Genomic DNA, 22,156 nt, shown 5'->3' on the forward strand with positions numbered 1-22,156 from the left:
TACATTAACGGGGTGGTGGACTTCCTTAGAGAGGTCCCTGCTGATGCGCCAGTCCTGGCTGGCGAAAAGATCCACACCCTCCTGTTCGCCGACGACACTCTCCTGATTTCAAAATCCCCGGCTGGCCTACAAAGAAACCTAGACAGATTTGCCTCCTTCTGCAAATCCTATGGGCTCATTATTAATACCGAAAAAACTAAACTAATGGTTATTAACCCTCCGAGACGTTTTAGCTATACTTTTACTCTGGATGGCACTCCCCTAGATATTGTAGATTCCTTTGATTATCTAGGGATACGCATTGCAAAAGGGATGAAGTGGAGTTCACATCTGACTAAGATGCTTCTGTGCCACAAGAGGGTTTCCGGTGCCATTATAAGAGAACAATATCTCTCTACTAGTCGACCTGTGGCACCGGCTCTTGTGGTATATGAGGCCCAGGCACTGTCTAGCTCTATGTATGGGGCTGAAATCTGGGGCCATGAAAACATTCACGAATTGGTGGTCTCGGAGAACAAATTTATGAGGAACCTCATCTCTGTCCCAACATCATCCCCCCTAAAACCTTTGCTGTATGACCTCGGGAGACACTCTATTCAGGACATTGCACGTCTACGACCCTTATTATTCTGGGCAAGACTGCGGCGTACCCCTGAACTTGCTAAATCTGCATCAGGTTTAAATGATCTCATATCAGCAGACACTGGGCGGAGGTTAAAATGGATCACTCACATAAAGCAAACACTGAAATCCATTGGCTATGAAGACTCTTGGGTATCCCAGGTACCCCCTCCGAAACAGGATCTTAAGGAAGCCTATTGGAGTTGGGTAAATACAAGAGATCTGAACAATCCCAAATCGGGGAAGCTGAGTGAGGCTTTCTTCGAACACAAGCCCTTTTGTAAATTGGAGGCATACCTTGACTTCATCCAGTCTCCACTGGACAGATCCCTGTACGTACGCTTCAGATTAGGGTCCCTCCCCCTTAATTGTGTGACTGCTGGCTGGAAGGGATCCTTACCTTCATCTGCAGGTTGTCCGAGCTGCACAGCACCTAATGAGTCCATTCCTCACTTTTTATTTGCTTGCTACCATTATCGAAGGCCAAGAGCCAAATGGTTGCGTCCGATTTGTAGAATGTTCGGATGCCGTGACTATCGTACTGTGCTACGCATTCTGCAGACTGATACTTCGTCCCTTACCATTGTCTGCGGCATTGCCAAGTATTTGGGCTGTGCTTGGCTATTGCGTAAGAAAAATATTTCATCGCAACCGCATTGATCCACTTTTGTGATCGATCATTATCTGCACTTTAACGAACCCTAAGTCACTAAGCACTTTGTCTTTGCTTCTCATATGCTGTTCTTAACCTTTTGTACAACTTTTTTAGATGTATTCACGATCATTGTTGTTGCTTTTATTGTCTATCTTGATCCTTTTTATCATTGTATGTTGTGCTTTTATGATATTTTATATCGAATAAAGCTTTACCTACCTACATCTATGTCTTCTCCTGGAACATGAACAATCTCAGGAAGATGTTTGAAGATGGACCTCCCTTCAAAACCAAGTGAATGAAGGAGTAAAAATCTTTTACGTTCATCGCCGAATCTGGATGCTCCAATAGCACCCAAATAGGTTTGGAAAGCATCAAACCACAGTTCCCACCTAACTGGTGGATCCCCCGCAGATTCCAGAAAGGCAGGAGGTGGACTGACAGATTGCATATTGGTAGTGAATGGCAAGGGAAACGTACAGAATGGTGATCAAAAGCTTTGAGAGAGAGAAAGAAAAAAAATGAAAAGAGAAGAAATCAGAAAAGTAACAACCCACCTAAGAAATTATTCACAAAAACATCAAATTTGGGTTTCGTATGCAGAATACGGGAAGAATCTGCTTCGACAGGAAAGAAATACAGAATCTGGGAGAAAAGAAACTATTTCTTAAAAAAAAATGTTAGTGTGCAGATCACAGGAAGAATCTGCTTCTTTTTCTTTAAAACTGAAGAAAAATAACTGTGTGCAGATCACAGGAAGAATCTGCTTGTTTTTCTTTACCATCAAGAAATCAAAAATGACTGTGTGCAGATCACAGGAAGAATCTGCTTCTTTTCTTTAAAACAAAAAAAATGACTGTGTGCAGATCACAGGAAGAATCTGCAATCTTCGTAAAGAAAATAAATACATATATGTATGTGTGTGTGGATCACAGAAGCAATCCACAGAAGAAACGGTAATCTTTAGTTGTAAAACCGTAGACTCGACTGCAGCACAGGAGCTGAATCACTCGAGTGGTGATTGTTGCTTGGCAACTAGAACAGAAAGACTGACGTAAGCAGATGCCTCAGACGTGTTGCCGGTTCGCGCGTGCGTAATGCGAATAAAATTAGCACTTTGTTCGCGCAGTAAGTCTGAAAATACGAGAAAAATCCCCATAAACGACTGAAACAGAAGGAAACCAAGCGATAATACTCCGCGGTACCAGAAAAGGCGGCAGATGAATCGATCTTCCTCTGGTCAGGGTAAGTTCGTGTTTACACGAAAAACGGTTGCCAGTCTGTCTTTGTTTTTTAAAAAATTAGACACCCTTACCTTGCAGCTGCGTAAGGGTGTATTTTCCGAGGATCGGGGAAATCCTGGTTGTCTCGAGGCGTCGGAGCAGCTCCTCACCCACCTCAGTTTGAAATAGGTTGTCTTTCTTTGGCTTGTCTTGACGAGGCTGAAATACTCGCGTAGGCTCGAGGAAACAGCTGTGTAGACCGGAATCGTCGCCAGTCAAATTGTAGTAATAAACTCAGGAGTCGTGAATCCTTGAAGTTGGTTTATTACTGGTCAACACAGCAGAGGCAACAAAAGACATCCACCTTCGACAATTAACGTCTTCGCATACATTTGAAAACCCTGGAATCCTCTGACACCATCACCCAGCAACCCATGAACATTCCTAATGAAACCCTGCCACACAGGCTAACACTCTAAATCTAATAACCAGGCATAACAGTTTACTATATCTAAGGGTCACTGCACTTATAACCTATAAGTCACCCCTATAGCAGGCCTTTACAATCCTGAGGGCAGGGTGCTTGGTTCTAAGTGAGAGGGTCCCCCTGCATGAGCAGGACACCCCCGCAGCCTATGAAGTTCAATCTGCTGTCTTGCCAGTGAAGCAGCCACATACTAATATAGAGGGCCATTACGTGACCGCACGATGACCATCTCAAAAACAGCTGCCACAAACCCTATTGTGTATAGTGTTCAACATGTTGGAATCATACCACCCACTGGGAGAGTCCTCCATTATGTTCTCAGTGTTCCTGGTACCAGCCTTCTAGTCCCAGAAAGCAAAAAATGGTTCCTGCCGACCAGAGACACATTTCTGCCCTCTAGCTGCTGAGCCAAGCTTGAGCAGGGGAAGGTAGAACAATATGCATCCTGTCACAGGGAGGTGTGACCACGTACCAGACAGGATTTTGTGTATTAGGTCTGGGTGGGTTCACTTGCCAGCACCGGAAAATCTGCATGAGGGGCCCATTTGGTTTATCTGTGCATAGTCCAGTTCAAACTAGTCCTGGGAGCCGTTGGCTTCTGCCCTGGCACAAAACTGGACAAAGGACATGGAAGTAACCTCCCCCTTGTCAGACCATCCCCTGGGAGGGCCCCCTCAATCTTCCCAACCCTTTCCTTAGGGTTCTTCAGGGCTTACCTCAGTGTAGGTCCCTAGATTCATTGTGGACAAGATTCAGAATTGAAACCACTGCACTTCTATCTTCTGGGCACTCTGGACTTTGCTGGACTTTGTTTGGGCCTGACTTCATCTCACTTTCAGTCTGCTGCGTCACCTGTGCCTGTGCACTATACAGGATCTGTGGACCATCGAAGACACGTGAAGATAACCTCACTTGGAGTGAAGGAGTCACTCCCCTGCATTTGTAGGCACCGCAACACTGCTGACCGGTCTGCTGATCCTGAGCTCCTACAGACTCTGAAGGGTTCAACAACACAGGAGGTGGTTTACTATGTCTCTCGAGGCCATAGCTGCCCTATCACCCAGTTAGAGGCCAAAATCCCTTGTGGGGGCTACAATACCTGAACCTGCATACTTTTGTAAGTGCAAATGCTTTTTTAGCAATTCTGCAGCCAGTACATTGGTCTCCAAGTAGCCCCAACCTCTGGCAACCCCTCCTGCAAAGGTTTACAATCACCTCACACTTTGTGTTGTTTTGTAAAGCTGTACAAGGTCCTTCTGCGACTCTTGTGTCTTTGAACTTTGGGTCCTGTGGTGGCTCAACTATGTCTTCTTTGGGCTCCCCTGATTACTCTGGGCTTGCCCTGACTCCCCTGCTTGTGGCGAGTTTCCTGGACCTTGCTGGTCCACCTCCTGCAACTTCTTGACTTCCTGCGTGGGTTGCTTTTGCCAAGGATGGTTGGTGATCCTGCCGGACACAAACCCCTCAGCACTCGACATCCTTTGTGGGACAGCTTGTATCCAGCTCTTGGTTGTCCTCAGCATTGCCTGGTCCCCACAGCTGCATTGTCAATGTCATTAACATCTATCCTGAAGTACCCGACATCGGTGGGCATTCGTCTATTGATCCCCTGGTCACTCTCAAGTGACCCAGACCCTGTTCCCTCTGCTTTCAGGTACTCTTCATCAAGAATCCACATTTGGATTCCCACGGACACTTTCACCTGCTCCATCAGTGGCACTTTCCTGAAGTCCTCCATTGGGTTCAACAGCGGTTTCAACGCCAGTTCACACCTATGCACCTGGCTCCCCTGGGACAGGTAACTTGTGTACCACAGTATCCACCAGTGGGGTGGCTCTCCAACCTTCTGTCTTCCACGGGCTTTCCTCAGGGTTCACTGGGAAGGGTCCCTAATCTTTAAAAACTCAACTGTGACTTACATGTAGAGTTTTACAGAGCCTGCGTTTGTGTTCTCAAAGTGCACTCGTCCTCCATGGGGATCCCTACTACTTACCTTGGGTGGCTCCTTGGATCCCCAGCAATTCGACAGCCTCTCGACATTGTCCTGACTCGAGTTGTGGTTCTTATAACACTTTCTTAGTGTATGGTTTTGTCCCCCCCGGAGCCCACTGTGTATTAGTGCTATTTACTGTGATTTCTTTGTTATAGTATTGTGTGCTTTGTGTATATCTCCATGTGGGAGATACTGGAACATACTAGAGAGTATTATATATTAAATACATGTTTTTATAAATACCGTGTGTGGTTCTTTTTCATTTAATCTATGCTATAAGATTGCATTCTGGTAAAACAAGCCGGTTTACACTCCTTCAAGACTAAGACTAAATGCTGCTCTCCACAGCTAACATTTTGAGATTTTCTGTGGTTGTCTGAGACCTCTTAAATCACCATAAGGGTTGTCTGTACTGGTGCAAGTTGTCCACTCACTTTAGTGGACATCATATACCAGGCCAGCTTCTCACAGAGGTTGTATTCTTATACCGGACATTATGTGAGGAGCAGGAACTCACCCTTTTGTGCTGGTAATTATTCAAAAACCTCAAGATTCCCATTTTCTGTGGATAGCTTATTCAAGTGTGACAATTATGATATAAGATTGCTGTCACATTATGCATGGAGTGCTCCTGATCTACTACTTCTAGAAGTTCTAGGTTCCCTAATGACAGAACTTTGATGGGGATCCCTTCACCAACAAAAAGAACATGGCACATTTGAAACATACTTCAAGCCCTAAGATCAGTACAGACCTTAAGTCTTTGCCCCTTTAAGTGGGGAATGTGAATACACTGCGTTGGGTTGAGGTAAAGAAGGGTTTGTGGTTGTAAAAGTCAATGGTGATTATGCCATAGTAATTACGATTCTGGGTAAAAGATTTTGCCCACGGAGGAATGCAGACTTAAAGAGGTATATGCTCCTGCAGAGGTTACGAAAACTTGATGAGTTAATCGTTACATTTGATGCATCCCTGAAGGTGTTTGCATCCCCATGCAACGTTTGTGATAGATGAAATTATCAGGAACCAATTGATAGAGAAATCAAATATCAAGAAGGTCCAAGAAACACTATGTTCTACTTTAGACCCTGAATTGGTGACAGTTTTAAGCATCCCCATTTGTAAAATGGTGAGGGGATTAATAAAATGTTATAGTTAGGTGTGAATGTTATTATAAACATATTTTTCTAATCCATATAGGTGCAATAATATAGGCCTCGGTAAACTTGTTACCCTTCACCTATACTCTCTCCCTACATTACACTGTCACGGTTTACAGGGACTGACCTTTTGCCTAGATATTACACTGCATTCAGAAAGCGGGTTTTCCTTAGTTCGAAATCTGATACATTATGCATTAGGGTTCTTGGAAGCACAGCACACACCATCTCCTGTATAAAATATATGTACAAAGTTCAGGCCCAATGTCATCCTCTAGGGTGACACAGTCATACAGCAAGGTAGAACCCCTGGGGAGTCCTATGGGTCTATATATATCACACCTTGCTAAGATAGTTAGAGGAGATCGAAACTCCCTGGCCGACACACTGACCAGAGATGCTGAGGTTCCTGCATGCAGACACTCCAGCTCGCAGCAGTCTGAAAACATCCCTTGTGGGGTGTCCAACTCAAGACCAGGTCGGGGTCCCACAGTTTTACTCAAGGTAATGGGGGTTGACTAGACCCTAGAGAAATTCTTGGCTTAACACCTACACCCATGCTAGGTACATCTATGTACATCTAGATGGGGAGTATGCATCTTTAATTATCATGTGTTTTATATACTTGAATGCATTCATGATTTTAGTAAGATGGTAGAAACATACCATCCCTTTACTTTCATACTACTCTTAATCATTTATATCCTATACTGTCTAACGGTTGTTGCAGCTCATCTATTCTACATCAGAATAACAACTGTTCAATAAATGATTATTGAAAAACGCTCAGCTTGTTTTATTCGGTGTATCTCTCTGAGAGAAACTAAGTAAGCATGAGTGACTGTGCAAATGGTAGTACATTGTTTCCACAGTCCTGAGGGATCAGGGTTGTAATGTTCTGAGGTTGCCAGAAACTATTCTCTCCTTGGTAAGAGATTATAGTGGCGCTGTGAGCTAGCTGATACAGAAGGGCTAACAGACCCGGTGGGGGTGATCAGAGCTCGTCTGACACCAATCCTACAGTGTATGTTGTCTAAAAGCACAGATCCTGTATATTTTCTATAGGAACTGCACGACATGGCGCCACCAACATTGGTTGGGTACTTATTTAAAAGTAGAATCTGAGTATTTCAATCATTCTATTCCCAGAAATCCCTATTCACAAAACACCCGAGACATCTGAAGTGGGTAGGCTAGATTCCGCCACAGCTGAGTGGGCAAACATCCTAATTATTGGCTGTTGTTTAATTAAGCTTGAAGGAAACAAAGTTCCTAAAATTGTGCAAAATACCTTATCTTCGTTGTAAACACAATGACTAACCAGGACTTAGACCCACTAGAACAAGCACTGCCCCTCTGAGAAGATGAGGAAGATGCAAACGCAATACAGATTGTGGCACATTTTAGAAATAGTCACCCTGAAACTGCTTGCGCATGGTCTAACACCCAGGAGTAGCATAGTAGCTTTCCTGATTGAGGCACACGAATCATACAGAACAGAGGTATTTCATTTGTCTGTTACATTCCCAGCAGCAAATGCAAGAACAAAAACATTTCACTTCTACACAGAAGATGATGCTCCAGCAGGATATTATACGTTTGAGGACATTGAGGTTCTGCTTACATACCAGGAACACTTATACTGGTGTAAAGGTGCCCTACCTCATATAAGAAGAAGAGTAAGACTCGGTCCGCTCAGATCTGAAGGAGCGACATGGGCAATATTGGCAACTTATACAGCACATCCTGACATTGAATCGATGCCAGGACCAGACTTACTCATATTTCGCAAAAAATGAATAAACCTTTACAAAAACATGATGCAATAAGTCATGAGGACATTTACAGTCCAGCCAGCAAAGGCAACAACAAATACAACTCAAGTACAAAACACAACAACAAAAATTACACCACAAACATTACACGCAATAATGGGTAAAATGCCCGAAAAACGTGAACAAATGCCATTCTGGATAGCTCAGAAAATAACACAGCTAGAAGCAGTATTCCCAAATACTAGCCGGTATGAAAAACACAAAATGCTAACAATCTGCTTGTCCATGGGGCGCACCCCAACTAGAGGATTGTACCTCATGGGGTACAGTTTTCGCTTCCATATATACCAGAACTCATGGTGCCCGATTCACAGAACTAACTTAAGATAAAATCCTAAACTTACTAACATTTTGGTATTCACAGAAGGCACTTACTCATTTTGGTATTCACAGAAGTTAGGAGTCCTAACTTTAGGACTCCTAAATGCCTCCTGTGAATACCGAAAGCCTTACAATTAGGATTTTTCTCAGTTTAGTAGTAGTATAGTTAGGACTCCTAACTTTAGGACTCCTAAATGCCTTCTGTCAATACCGAAACTCTTAAAATCTGGATCTTTCTCAATTTAGCTGTAGTAAAGTTAGGACTCCTAACTTTGGGACTCCTAAATGCCTTCTGTGAATACCAAAAGCCTTAAAATTAGGATTTATCTCAGTTTAGTAGTAGTAAAGTTAGGAGTCCTAACTTTAGGACTCCTAAACTGAGAAAAATCCTAATTTTAAGACTTTCGGTATTCACAGAAGGCATTTAGGAGTCCTAAAGTTAGGACTCCTAACTTCTGTGAATACCGAAGTGAGTAAGTGTCTTCTGTGAATACCAAAATTAGTAAGTGCCTCCTGTGAATACGAAAATGGTAGTAAGTTTACGATTTTGTCTTAAGTTAGTTCTGTGAATCGGGCCCATGGTATCCCGTCATTAGCAGTGGTACCAGATGTATTAAGACAAATACAAAATGATTGGAAAAAATACAAAACAACAATAGATATCTCAAATGGATTTTTTTGCCAAAATATAGTGCCTGAGAGCAAATACTTGACAGCATTCTCAGCGCTAGGGTCCCAGCAGTAATTTTGTTGCCTCCCCCAGGGGTATAAGACCAGCCCGGGGATGTTTTCAGCCAGAGAAACTGAATTACTTCAAAATCTGGATGAAGAGGCATTGTCCTCTGTGGATGATATTTATCCAACGGATCATGACGTGGAGGAACACTTGAACAGAGTGATTACCATCATTTTGAGATTCGCCTCTGAGGGTTACAAATTCAACTTTAAAAAATTGAAAATAGCACACCTTAATTTCCTTTTTCTAGGATATGAGCTTTCAAGTGAAGGAAATCGCCTAGCAGCTAACTTTTTATAAAAGTGTGCGCTGCTCCAAGCTCCTAAATCATTAAAAAACGTACAATCAATACTAGGATTCTTGAATTTTGCAGAACATACATGTTGGATTACTCAGAAAGAGTCAAACCTTTCTAGAATTTAATAAAACCTTATTTTCCAGTTTGACAATGGACACAGGAACACACAGATACACTTTGTTCCTTACAAGTTGACATGATAGCTTCAAAACACCTACAGACACGCGTAAACTTATGCAACCTGGTGATCCGAATAGTTGCAGGTCAATCAGGATACACCTATCTGACATATTATAAAGGTGAAACTGGAGCAATAGCATATAAATCTCACTTTCACACAAATGCTGAGATGCGTTTCGAGGAGACAGAAAAATTCTAACAACAGTACAGACTGCTGTAGTTAGAGAAAGAGCCCTGGCTCAAGGCAAACGTATAATAGTCGTGACCCTAGTTCCAGCCTTAGAGGTGGAAACAAAGGCAAGCGTTCCCAACACTAAAGCCTTACATCCGAGATGGATACAATTCTCTCATTGCAACAGATGTAGAAAACAGGTACAACCCAAACCCAAAAACACAAGCATTTCTGCAATACGAACAAGAATATCCTCTACCGAAAGAAATAATGCCTCTAGATCAGTAAGAACACATTATTTACACTGATGGTTCTGCGCAACATGCCATATGGTGGAAACAGCAATACAGTGCAGTGTGTGTTATCGTTAAAGGACGGATGAAGGATGGAAAGTTTCATCCATATTGCACAAAAACACAGTTTCTTGGAGACTGTACGGCGCAGCTGGCAGAACCAAAAGCAATAATACTGGCACTGGTAAATACGGATCAAGAATTCCCCACACTGATTGTGTGTGATTCCTTTTATTGTTTACAATGAATATTTACTTCACTGGGGACAGAATGGGTTTAAAGATGCAAAAGGTGGCACAATTAAGCATACAATGCTTTGGGAACAGGTAGTGGAATTGAAAACTGAACTACCAAGGTTTCACGTGATACACACACTGAGTTATCAATGTGATGGCGTTCATGTTGAAGGGAATTCATTGGCCGACGAGGCCGTGAAGGGGGCTGTACGCACGGCTTCTGTAGCTGCAATCATTTGTTCAAAAACAAGAATAGATGGTGAAATAATCATTGCAATTATTGCCACACGCAACACTTCAGCAGTACCAAAAATGTTTCCACTCAAGTACTCCTACAAGTTAGATGCAAACAATATTCTATTTGCTCAAATTCCTGGAGTGGGGGACAGAGTAATACCAAATATGGAATGAAGGTTAGATGTAGTTGTAGTAGCACACAAGGGTATAGGTTCTGCACACGCAGGAGTTTCTGCTACTGTTTCTCTATTGAAACAACGTTACTGGGGGCCAGGGCTAAGAAGGCAGAATAAAGACTGTGTCTTGAAATGCGACATCTGTCAGCAGATGAAAGGCTCCACCGTAACACATCCAGCGCAGACACCATTAATAATATCAGACAAACCACATGTGTGTGTTTATTTGGAATACTAAAGGGGCTTACGGGTATATCATGGTTGCAGTGGATTCCTGCTCTAGGTTCCTATGAGTGTGGCCCCAGTGCTCAGCTTACGCTAAAACTGTTATAAAAGATTTGCGAGTCTTTATAGGGACATATACAATATGCACACTTCATTCTGACCGTTGCCCCGCATTTAGCTCTAGGGCTTACAAGGAAGCTGTGGGAAGTCTGGGTGTAGCCTTGCAGTACTCCTCTCTGTACCATCCCGAGGTAAATTAAGTTGTGGAGAGGAAAAACCGGGACTTAAAGCGATCTTTAACAGCTATAGTATTAGGCTTTGGTGGCAATTGGGTAATACACCTGTATTAAGTCCAAATGGTGTTTCTTTTTCATTTAATCTATACCAATACGATTATGTTCTGGTAAAACAAGCTGCTTTACACTCCTTCTGGACTAAGCCTGAAGGCTGCTCTCCACAGCTACCACTTAGAGAGATTTCTAACGTTGTCTAAGACCACTAAAATCACCATAACGATTGTCTGTATCTGTGCAAGGTGTCCACTTACATAAGTGTACATCATATACTGACCAGCCTCTCACGGAGAGAATGTGTTGTGTGCCCATGAGAGCTGATGATGCTGGCTGGAGAGGTCATGTTTGCCTTGAAGAGGGTCACGCTCAGGGAGGATACTTATGGAACTCTACTCATAAGGTCATGGGTGTCGGCTCCAGGTGTGTAAAACCATTTTGTTGTTGAAAAACTTTATTGTTTGCCATGTATTAAATGTGCTTTTTGATTCAGTAAAGACTTTATACATCACAAACAAGTTTTACAATTCATTCTGAATGACAAATAGGAGCAGTCGAGAGAGGGGCAACCCCTTTTGTTTCCTATAAGCAATGAAATGTATTACTGGCTTATGAACACAATTGTGGTAACAACATTTTGAAGATTTACTCAATCCTCACAGGAGATGCTAATACACTGAAAAAGAAGATGTTGTTCTGTTGTACAGCTTCCTATTTAGGAATTGTACATAACGAGGAAGGCGTACCTGCTCCCATAAATGATTCACCCCAATTGGATTTTGTTTCCAGGAGCAGCACTGGCTTCTGAAACTTCTTACCCAAAAAATCCCATTTGCAAATTCAAATATAGAGGTGCTGTTCCTTTTAAACATCCATCCTCATGTTTGGAGCCAGTCACTGAAGGTCACAAAAGTAACCTTCCTATTTCATATTAATTTTTAAATGCTCAGCCATAAGACTCATCCTCAATGTCCTTAAATGGACCCACATTACGCCCCACCACAGGAACATCCACTGGTTCCCCATCAAGGAAAGATGCCAATTCAAGATTGTGACAAACACCTAAAAGTCCCTCCAGTTCAAAGAACAAGCATACATCAACCACCGCCTGAATTACTTCGAACCCGGCAGACACCTATGCTCCGCATCACTCACCCTCACACAACCCCGCATCCTCCAAAGCTACAGTGCTTGCATGCTTGTATGACTGAAAGACTGAAATCACAAACTAGATGAAGATCAACTGTCTGACAAGATCGTAATCATGATCCTCAGGAAGAGCACTTCTCTTTTGGACTACTCCAGGTTGCCGACAAAGCTAAGGCCAACAAAACCAACAACCTTGGGACCACCCAAATCAATGCCATCACTGTCTGAAAATGCTGAGGAAGTTTTAAAATGGGTCCCAATCAGCACCCAAAAACTGTCACGTCCACCTTGCTCACAAGCAAGCCGGGCAACAGAAACAGCCTCAATGCCGGGATCAACAAAAAACTTGCCAGAAAGCTGCACACCATTCAGATCTCAATGGCAAGAATCACTCTCAGTCTCACAAGCCATATTAATATCACACCAGAACTGAAGGACATTCAGTGGCTCCCATTTACAATAAGCACAATTCAAACTCCTTACTTACACTTTCAAGGCACTACATTGGATCACACTTCTGCCCCCCCCCCAAGGAGAGCAACCAGCAGGGGCCAATGGCAAATTTCAGTGTTGAGAACCAGGTCCTGGGCCATCTACCCATCATAGGACACTCCAAGTGGAGGACTTGGGCAGGCTTCACTTCCAATCTTCAGAAAGGCAGAGAGTTCCTTAACTCCACCTGATGTTTCCGATGTCTCAGAGGTTTCTCAGAGTGGAGGGCACCAGGCCTAGGTATTAGGCCCTCTACTTCCACTCTCTTCCCCACCTGTCCAGAAGTGGAATCCTAAGACTGGACACTCAGCCAAGGATATGTATTCTAAAGGTGAACAGGTGCCTGGCAAGCCTAGACTTCCATGGCTGACAGGGGACTACCAATGACCTTCCTCTGGGCTACCTCTCCACCCCATTCCAGGAACACCAGAGACATAGGATGGAAAATATCTCACCCTGGGGTCCACACACCTGTTGGGTGCACAGCTGTGGGAAAAGCAGTCTTTACATCATCATGGTCAGACTGGCACAGGTATCTCTTAGGACAGTGACAGGTATCACTTTAACAGAGAAATGATGGATGTAGTGACTCACCCTCAGGGATAACACATTTCCCCTTAGAATCTACCTCTCAGATGAAGGGACACCTTACCCTGTGACCACACAGGCCATTCTTGTGGTGATCTCACTAATGGATTGTATTTTGGAACAGAGCAGGTCCCCTTGCTTGTGCCCCACATGGGGCAATCAAAACACGGAGGTTGGAAATGGGATTCCCTGGCCCACCACGCTCAAGAACCCATTTTTAGGAGCATGGGGGCCATTACCTCCACACTATTCTTGAGCATTCCTGAGTCACTGTGGGCTATCCCCTCACTTTGCCAGGGGGAAGTGCAACACAGTGCTTGTGTTCATACCCAAGCACCTTCTCATAAACCCTGGTGCTGAGCCAGAGATCTTTTTCCTTGTCAATATCCATGGGGTCAGTGAGCTTGCTAATACATAGATGTTGGAGTAGCCCTTGAAAATAATGAATAAATATTTACAGATCACTACCCTTTGCCTTACAACATTAGTCAACAAAATCCAGGAAGGACTGCATGTCCCTGTACTTTGTGCCACACTTTCAGGGGTGAGTCAAAATGTTCTGATAAGGGATACCTTTATCAGCGGATACATCATCCTGTCAAACTTCCACAGGGCTGTTATTAAATCCCTCTCCTCATTGAGTATGTGCCTCCAAAGAACGGCTCCACAATCTTCCTCAGGAAACCTGTGAATCTCTAATGCTACCTCATAAGCCTCAAACTATTTATGCCATCTTTCATAACAAACGTAGGTACCAGAACCTTGGGTATATAGACCCTCCTGTCGCTATTGGACACTGTGTGGTTGCTACCACCATTCCTGCTGGATTTTGAAACTTGCACTTTTGGTGCAGCGCCAATAGACTAACTTCATGAGACAACAATGTATTTTTTCTTCTAAGTCACTTTTAGCCTAAGTCTCCTTTGAAATCAGTTCCAGATGTACTAGCTGCCACTGCAGATGCCTCCCAGCCTGTTTGTCATCCAACTCACCAGGAAAGACACATTGCTTGTCATACTGGACCCAGCAGGGGACCACACTCTTGTGGGTCTCCCCATCCTCCTCTAGTTCTGAAACTGCTGTAGTTAATCTCCTTCTCCTCCTCCTCCTCCAATTCACCCTCCTCCTCATCAGCAGCCTACCCCTGTGTTTCGGCTTACATCTAGTTGACCACCTTCAAGTTTCAGAGGGCTGTCTTGTAGTCAAGCTTTGGCAAGCCCTAAACCAACGTCAGCATCCATTTCCTGCATAACCTTTTTACTGCAGATTTCAAGGTTGTTGAGATCCAAATCTATAATTGCAGGAAAAAGTCACTGGTACACAAAATGTGAGGAAGGAGTTACATTTGGAAAAAAGGAGAAAGTAGCCAAATTAGGAGAATATAAAAGGATGAATATGATGTCAGAATATTTATAGGGGATTTTAGATTTGCACACATTGAGTTGTACTTCACTAATGTAAGAAATTGGTTTATTGGTTGAGGGGGTGGAAGCTCAACTCAAACAATGCTACAATTGTAACCCACTCAAATGTATAAAATATTTATGCATCAGAACAGTAATAAAGTGAAAGAAGAACACAAGGAAAATCCCTACCCAATTTAGAACAATGGAGTACAGTTTACTAAATAAAATGATACCAGAATGGCAAAAATAAAATCCCTGGAACCAGAGTTATTCAATTTCGAAGCTTTGGGCAGATGTAGCGAAGAAAAGCCCAAAGTGCCACTTGTGGTCATCTGGCCATGCTAACCAGGGCAAAGTCACAATTTCAGACCAAACATAATGGAGGGCTGGCCAAATACAGTGAGACTACAGATTATTACGCCAGTTACATCCACCCCTAGTTGTCTTGTTGGTCATGATTATGATGAGTAGGGTGTCCTCGGTGAACAAAATGATGACAGTGCCTGATGATGTTAGCGAATGTAGAGTTACGTAGATATTGAACAGGGTGGAACTGAGAGATGACACTTGAGAGCCCCTGATAATCAGATACTTGGATTCAGATGTGTAGGGTGGTAGTTTGACTCTGGGTTCTTCCATTGAGGAAAGAGCCAATACGGGTAGGGGTTGGTCATTTGATGAGGTTGAGCACGATGAAGACTGTGGTCGCTCTATGGACTAGTATGATTTTTATGTCATCTGTGACTGCAATGTGTGCAGTTTGTTGCTATGGTTACTTCTGAATCCTGATTGGGTGTGGTCCAGAAGGTGGCGTAGTTTGAGTTGACATGTTTTCTAGTTTGTGATTAGTGAAGACATTGGACTTTTGTTATCATTTCAGCTCAGAGACAGGGGCTTTAAGACTTTCTTTTCTAGAATCCAAAATGCCAGATAACGGGCACTTTGGGTATCCTATCTTCTTTTCATCAATTGTATTCAACTCTATATCACAAAAGGGTGTTCCCCTGCACAAGAGTTGAGTGAGAGCTACCTCCATGGCAATATGTATTTCTCAGTTAAAAACTTGCCCAAGTACAGTATTAAATGCACAAGTAACTATAACTAAGCTTAGGAAAGCTAAATATCGAGAAAATTCAGGTTATAAAACCATGTCTACTGAAGTTCTGGATTCTTGATATGTCATCTCAACCATTTATTTAAGGGTTTGGATAGCATCTAGAACTAAAGCCAAAATTGGTCTTATCTATGATGCACTACGAATCATTGGTGTTATTCCAGAAATAGCATAGGCTACTGTTGGACCTAGCCCTCCATGCAGGGTCACCCCAAAACCTTTTGCTTCTACTTCATTTTTGCTGAACTCATTTTGTTTGGCCTTAGGACTCTGTGAATTTTGCTACTTCTATCCAGCTCTAGAGTGCTTCTGCTCATTCCCCTAAAACATGGTTACATTGGGTTATACCCAATTGGGATATTGAATTTAAGAAGAAGAAGAAGAAGAAGAAGAAGAAGAAGAAGAAGAAGAAGAAGAAGAAGAAGAAGAAGAAGGAGTAGAAGAAGAAGGTATGTATTGCACAAATAATTAAAATCATTGCAATTGCTATTGATGAGATACAGAGTAAAGTTTGTGAGTTTCAGTATTTAAAAATGTGGGCATTTACATAAAAAAGGATTAAAACTGATTATGGTTGATTGATCATTATGGTTCTATATATCTTTTGTCAAAATGTCCTTTGCGGCTATCAGAAATTTCATAAAATGTGCCGCCATCTGTGCTCAATCACCCTTCAAACATTTAACCAGCGCTTCCTGACATGTTCAAATTTATAAAATACGCCAGATGGGGCAAAGCTAATCAGTTCTTAATGGGCGCAGTGTCTCGCAAATACATAATATGTGAATTATCGAGTCTTATTCTCCCCCACAAGCACGACATTTCTTTATAACCTTGTCCATACTTGTATACAAATAGGGGGACAAGCTTCAATCTTAGGGGGAAGAGGTGTGACGCCGCGTCCAGGGCGACTGACTCCAGAATCTGGGGATCAAGGTTCAATCCCCGGCACTGGCGGCAGATTAGCCCAGCACCATGTGACTCTGGGTAATAGCTTGCTTAGTCTTCCCGACGGTCCCCAGCACCAAGAGACCCTTACGGGTGATTGTTCGCACTTCACAAATGTGGATTATTAGTCTCTTTAGTTGACACTTCATTGATACCCTTAGGGGGAGGACAGATAGTATGATAACACTCCGCTATTGATAATTGTAATGCCCAGCTTCCGTGATTGAGTTTTTTCAAGCTTGGAACATCACTGACCTCTATCATTATTATAGTTTGTTTTATTAGAGGATTTGCTGCAGCCAGTATGGGTATGGGGCTGCCCATATTTCAATGTTTCAACTGAATGAGTAATAAATTATGCCAAGATGAGCCAGGTTTGTTTGTGATTCTTTAATGAGTTTTCCTGTGCTTGTTATAAGTACCATATCCCCAGAGCTTACACCTGTTTGCACATTCAGAATTGGTTTGTATGCTCTGTGCTGAGTGTCATGAGATGGCCCTTCAGATGGAAAACATCAGGTGATAGAAAAAAAATCAAAACACATTTTGCAGCACAATGCCAAGCAGGAACTTATGTGTTAATCAAAAGATTTCTCACACTAAAATAGATAAATAGTTGACATTTTAGGCCTCAGTCTGACCCACATAAAATCCTCATACTACCCCCAGCCACTACCCAATTACTACCCATCAATGAAATGGAAGAACTACTTCAACCCACTAATAAATTAGACACCCATAAACCCTACAAAAACATTAGAACTCAAATATCACCCAACCCTGAACCCTTAAAAACCATGAATGCTTAATTATAAAATGTAATTCTTTTATACAATGTTTAATTAATGACATAATCAAAGCTTTTTAAAAAAAATATTCAGTCTCTAAAATAATTTAGAATGATGACAAGTTGGTAGCTATAAAATATTGATATATTTATGTTATAAAACAACTTTTAATTGTTAGACAATATTTACGTTACATTAAATGATGTGCATTAATTTTAAACCACTTGCAACCCTCTTGACTTTTACATGAGCCCAGCAGCTGAACAGCAGCATTACCTGCTGTTTAGTTTCTGAGCACTATGATTCAGAAAAAAATGTTAAATAGACGGGCAAGCATTTATTAGCTTACAAAAAAATGCTTGCCCATTTATTTAATATTATTTTGAACCTCCTTACACAATCCCTGACTCACCCAGACCCCCTACCGCCATCCTGCAGGCATCAGATTGGGCCTCAGTTACACTGCAGACTGTACTTTGTGGCCCCACACATATATACCTTCTTTGCTATTTACAGACAATACATTGCTTATTTCTACAACCCCAATGGGCATACAGAATGTGCTATCCAAATTCGCCAAAGCATGCAAATATCGGGGCCTTGAAATTAACTGTTCAAAAACAAAGTTTATGTTTTTTAATCCCTACAAATTCACTAAGGGGAAAGTGAAGCTGGGTACCCAACTTCTAGAACAGGTCAAGGGTTTCGACTACCTGGGAGTCAGAATTAGTGACAATTAGCATGGACTCCCCAAATCCAGAAGAGCGCACTGACACTCCAGCATGTGGACTGTGCTATAGTAAAGAGGGCAAAATGCTTATCCTTCTACCCTATCTTTGAATTACATCGGGCTAAAGGCCTTGGTGCGGCCCTCTATGGAGTAGAATTGTGGGCAGTGGTGCATTTCAAACAGCTAGAGGTTGCTGAAAATACATTTTTAAGGTCAATCCTCAACCTCCCAATGAACATGCCCATATTACCCCTACGCCTTGACCTTGGTTTAACACTTTGCTGCCCTCAGGGTGCTAATGTTTTGGGTAAGACATTGGACCAGGAGCACCCAGATTCCTGTTAAGGATGCAGTGGAGGAATTATTAATCCTCCAAAGACACACAGGGCGATTGCTCTGGTTCAACAAGGTTAAGGAGTGGCTTTATAGGCTAGGCCTGAGAATAATATGGGAGAATCCAAATTCTATCACAAGAAAAATAGTCCCCCTGTTAAAAACGAGGTATTGGGATTTTGTTAATTCTTCTTCTATTTATGTTAGGGGACCTTACACATTAATTTCCACCTTTTTAAAAGTCAAAAGTTGTTTTAAGCTAGAATGGTACATGGGTGATGTTGAACCCGCCCAGCCGAGAGCACTTTAAACACAGCTTAGAACGGGGTTCTCCGACTGAGTGTAATGAGAAATAGTTGAGCAAATGTCACTGTACCCCCTTTGTGCCCGTCTTGTCACTCTACCCTAGAGACTATAGAACATTTCATTTTCTTCTGTCCTGCCTATGCAAACTTAAGAAAAACTTTAGGACAGAAACAACAAGGTGGCTTGATTTTACAATATCAAGATATCTGCTTCATGCCTGGTGGCAGAGGCCTAAAGTAATAACATAATGTTGTGATGCAGATTTATTGAATAAGCAGGGCAAGTAATTTGCAAGGTCATTCAGTGGGACAAATGTGTAATGAAGGGGCTAGTCTTTTTTAACACAGGTGTTCTTTTAATCGACAATTTTGATTTTACGGGGAAAATCATAAATTACATTCTTGTTTTAAATGCTGTATAGGGCTGTGAAGTCAATGTTATTTTAATCTACTGGGTTTTTAAAAATGTTATGAAATATTTTGTGTTATGTGATTTTATGTTGTGTATTATCATGCTCTTGATCGAATAAATAAATAATAATAAAACACACACATTGGATTATTTGCAATTTAATTATTACAAACATACTTACATGCAAAGTAAATTACCAAAGTGTAAAACTAGGAAAACTGTCCTGCAATGTGTAACAGAAATAACCTTGATATCAGGCTATTCTAGTAACTAACATTGCTTACATTATCAGTGATACAATTTGAGATGTCATCAGTGATGTCATAATTGATGTTATAGTATTTGTTATGACTGATGTAAGATGTAATATGTGAGGATATATGCAGTGCATGGAGTGGGTGCAAGTTATATATAACTTTGTTAACTATAACTTGTGAATTTCTGTGTTTTTTTTTGTTCAGAATGTTAATTTAACCTTTGTTTTTTGAGTGACTTTTCAAGGTTTTTAAAAAAAGAAAAACAAATCTTATCACACCTACCTATAACGTTACTTTAAACTTAGTTTTTTTCCAGTCAATTTCTAGGTTTTATATAGGGCAAAGTAATATTTTATCACCCTATGTTAAGCCAACGGCTTGCCTTGGTTTCCCTCTATTTTGTGGGCTCTCTAAGGTCTATGATAGCTCAGGCAGGGAGCTGCATACACCCATATCTTTATGAATGCGGCCCTGGGGAAGGGCCCCCAGGTCTTTAATTATACAATGCAGTTCGGGACCACCATATTGTTTGATTGGCCTTAGGACTCTGTGCACTTTACCACTTCTAACCAGTGCCAATGTTATATGGTTCCCACCAACTAAGTAGAACTGTGTATCAGATTAACATGCACTTTGGAATATTGGGACTTGTTCCTCATATACCATCAGAAAATAATGACACAATTGCCAGCTAGCTCACAGTGCTGAGCCCCAAACCAAATGGTATCAGCAACCTCCAACATGACCAACCTTATTCTTAAAGAAATTGGAGAAACAGATCTACCATTTTGTCTAAGGTTAACATAGGAAAGATATGAACATGTTTTTTCATGCATTTATTGAAACAATTGTATTATTGTTTAGAAAGCATAAGCTACGATTACTCTGTACATAAAACATAGCATTCTAACCGGCATTGTGAAAATGGTGAAAAAGATAATTCAACCAGGGTAAAGTTAGTTGCATCATTACAGTCATATCTACTACTACCTACAGAAATGAGAGCGTAGTAGGAGTACCCTCTGTCAGATCCACTCGAAAACCTTAATACCCCATACCTGAATATGATGCACAAGGAAGCCAGTCTAATGTCGAACAGCCTATCATCCCTTGCAGGATAGAGGTCAGCGTTAGCAGGGTGCCATCTCAATCAGGATACTCCCAATAAAAGTGCTCCTCTGCAGAATGTAGCACGGAGGATGTTTCTATAATTAGAGCACTATTTGTGTCACACTGTGTTGAATGTGCAGAGCTGATGCAATGTTTTATCTGGAGCATTAGAGCTGTCTCCAATGGACAACATAACACAAGGCAATCACGTTGTTACTAAGAATATGCTGCACATTCTGTAGCTTCTCAGTACATTATTGAGTTGATGTAAAAACATGTAAAAAGTCAGCATTACAAAAAGATGTAAATCCAAAATGTGAAATCTAACATGCAGCCCTAAAATACTTCACTACAGCATCCACTTGGCCGGAAGGAGACACCTTAAAATTAACCCTTTCGATGCGCATGACGGAGCGGTTCTGTCATGTGCGTCGGTTGCGCTGTGCGCATGACGGAACCTCTCCGTCATGGCCCCGCCCGCGCACCGAACCTTCAGCACAGCGCGGAAATCCACGCTGCGCTGAAGGGGTTAATAGCATAAAAGCCAGCATAAAAGCCAGTATGAAATGTCGAAAGTAATTGAGTTGAATGTACTCGATAGGAGCATACTGACCTTATTCCTATGCAAAGACTATAGTCTATATTATTCCAATGCTCAGAGCCTATAAGGGAAATAGGAACTACACTGCAAGGGGGGCTGGCCTGCTACCTCTAAGTCATTGAGGAGTTTAAAAAATGTGTGTTAAAACCATTAGTGTTGAATGCCCACACTAACTTCCCATCTAAACCTGAAATTGAACAGTTATATATACCATTTTGTATCATACTATTGAGCTGTTCTTCTGTAAAATTTGCAAAGTGCTGTCAAAAGTCAAAACGTAAAATAGAAAGAATGCGATTTAGAAGAAAATGATTGGTTCACAGCCCATTTAGAAATAAACTCAGGGGTATAATATAGCCTTATAGCCCGCCATAGCGGGCTATACCGGCTGTTAAAGGCCCGCTGCAGCGTTAAAGGCCCGAGCCGAAGGCGAGGGCCTTTAACAACAGCAGCGGGACTTTAAAAGCCAGTATAGCCCTGCTACGAAGGGCTATAAGGCTATTAGAACATTCTGCCACTAGAGGGCAGAATGTTCTAACAAAACGAAGCCTTCAGGGAGCGCGAGGGGATTGAAATCCCCTCCGGCTCCCTGAAGTCTTTGTTCACAGCCAGAGCTGTGAACAAAGACACATTGGAATGTTGGCGCTCCGGGCTTATACCAGCCATTATAAGCCCGGAGCGCTCCATTGTTTTCAATGGAGCTCCCAACATTCCAATGTTCTAATATAATATATATATAACTTGCTGCTGCTGCAATTTCAAATTCACGGATGCTAATGCTGAAT

This window comes from Triturus cristatus, chromosome 5_2 (assembly GCF_964204655.1).
Source record: "Triturus cristatus chromosome 5_2, aTriCri1.1, whole genome shotgun sequence".
NCBI classification, from domain to species: domain Eukaryota; kingdom Metazoa; phylum Chordata; class Amphibia; order Caudata; family Salamandridae; genus Triturus; species Triturus cristatus.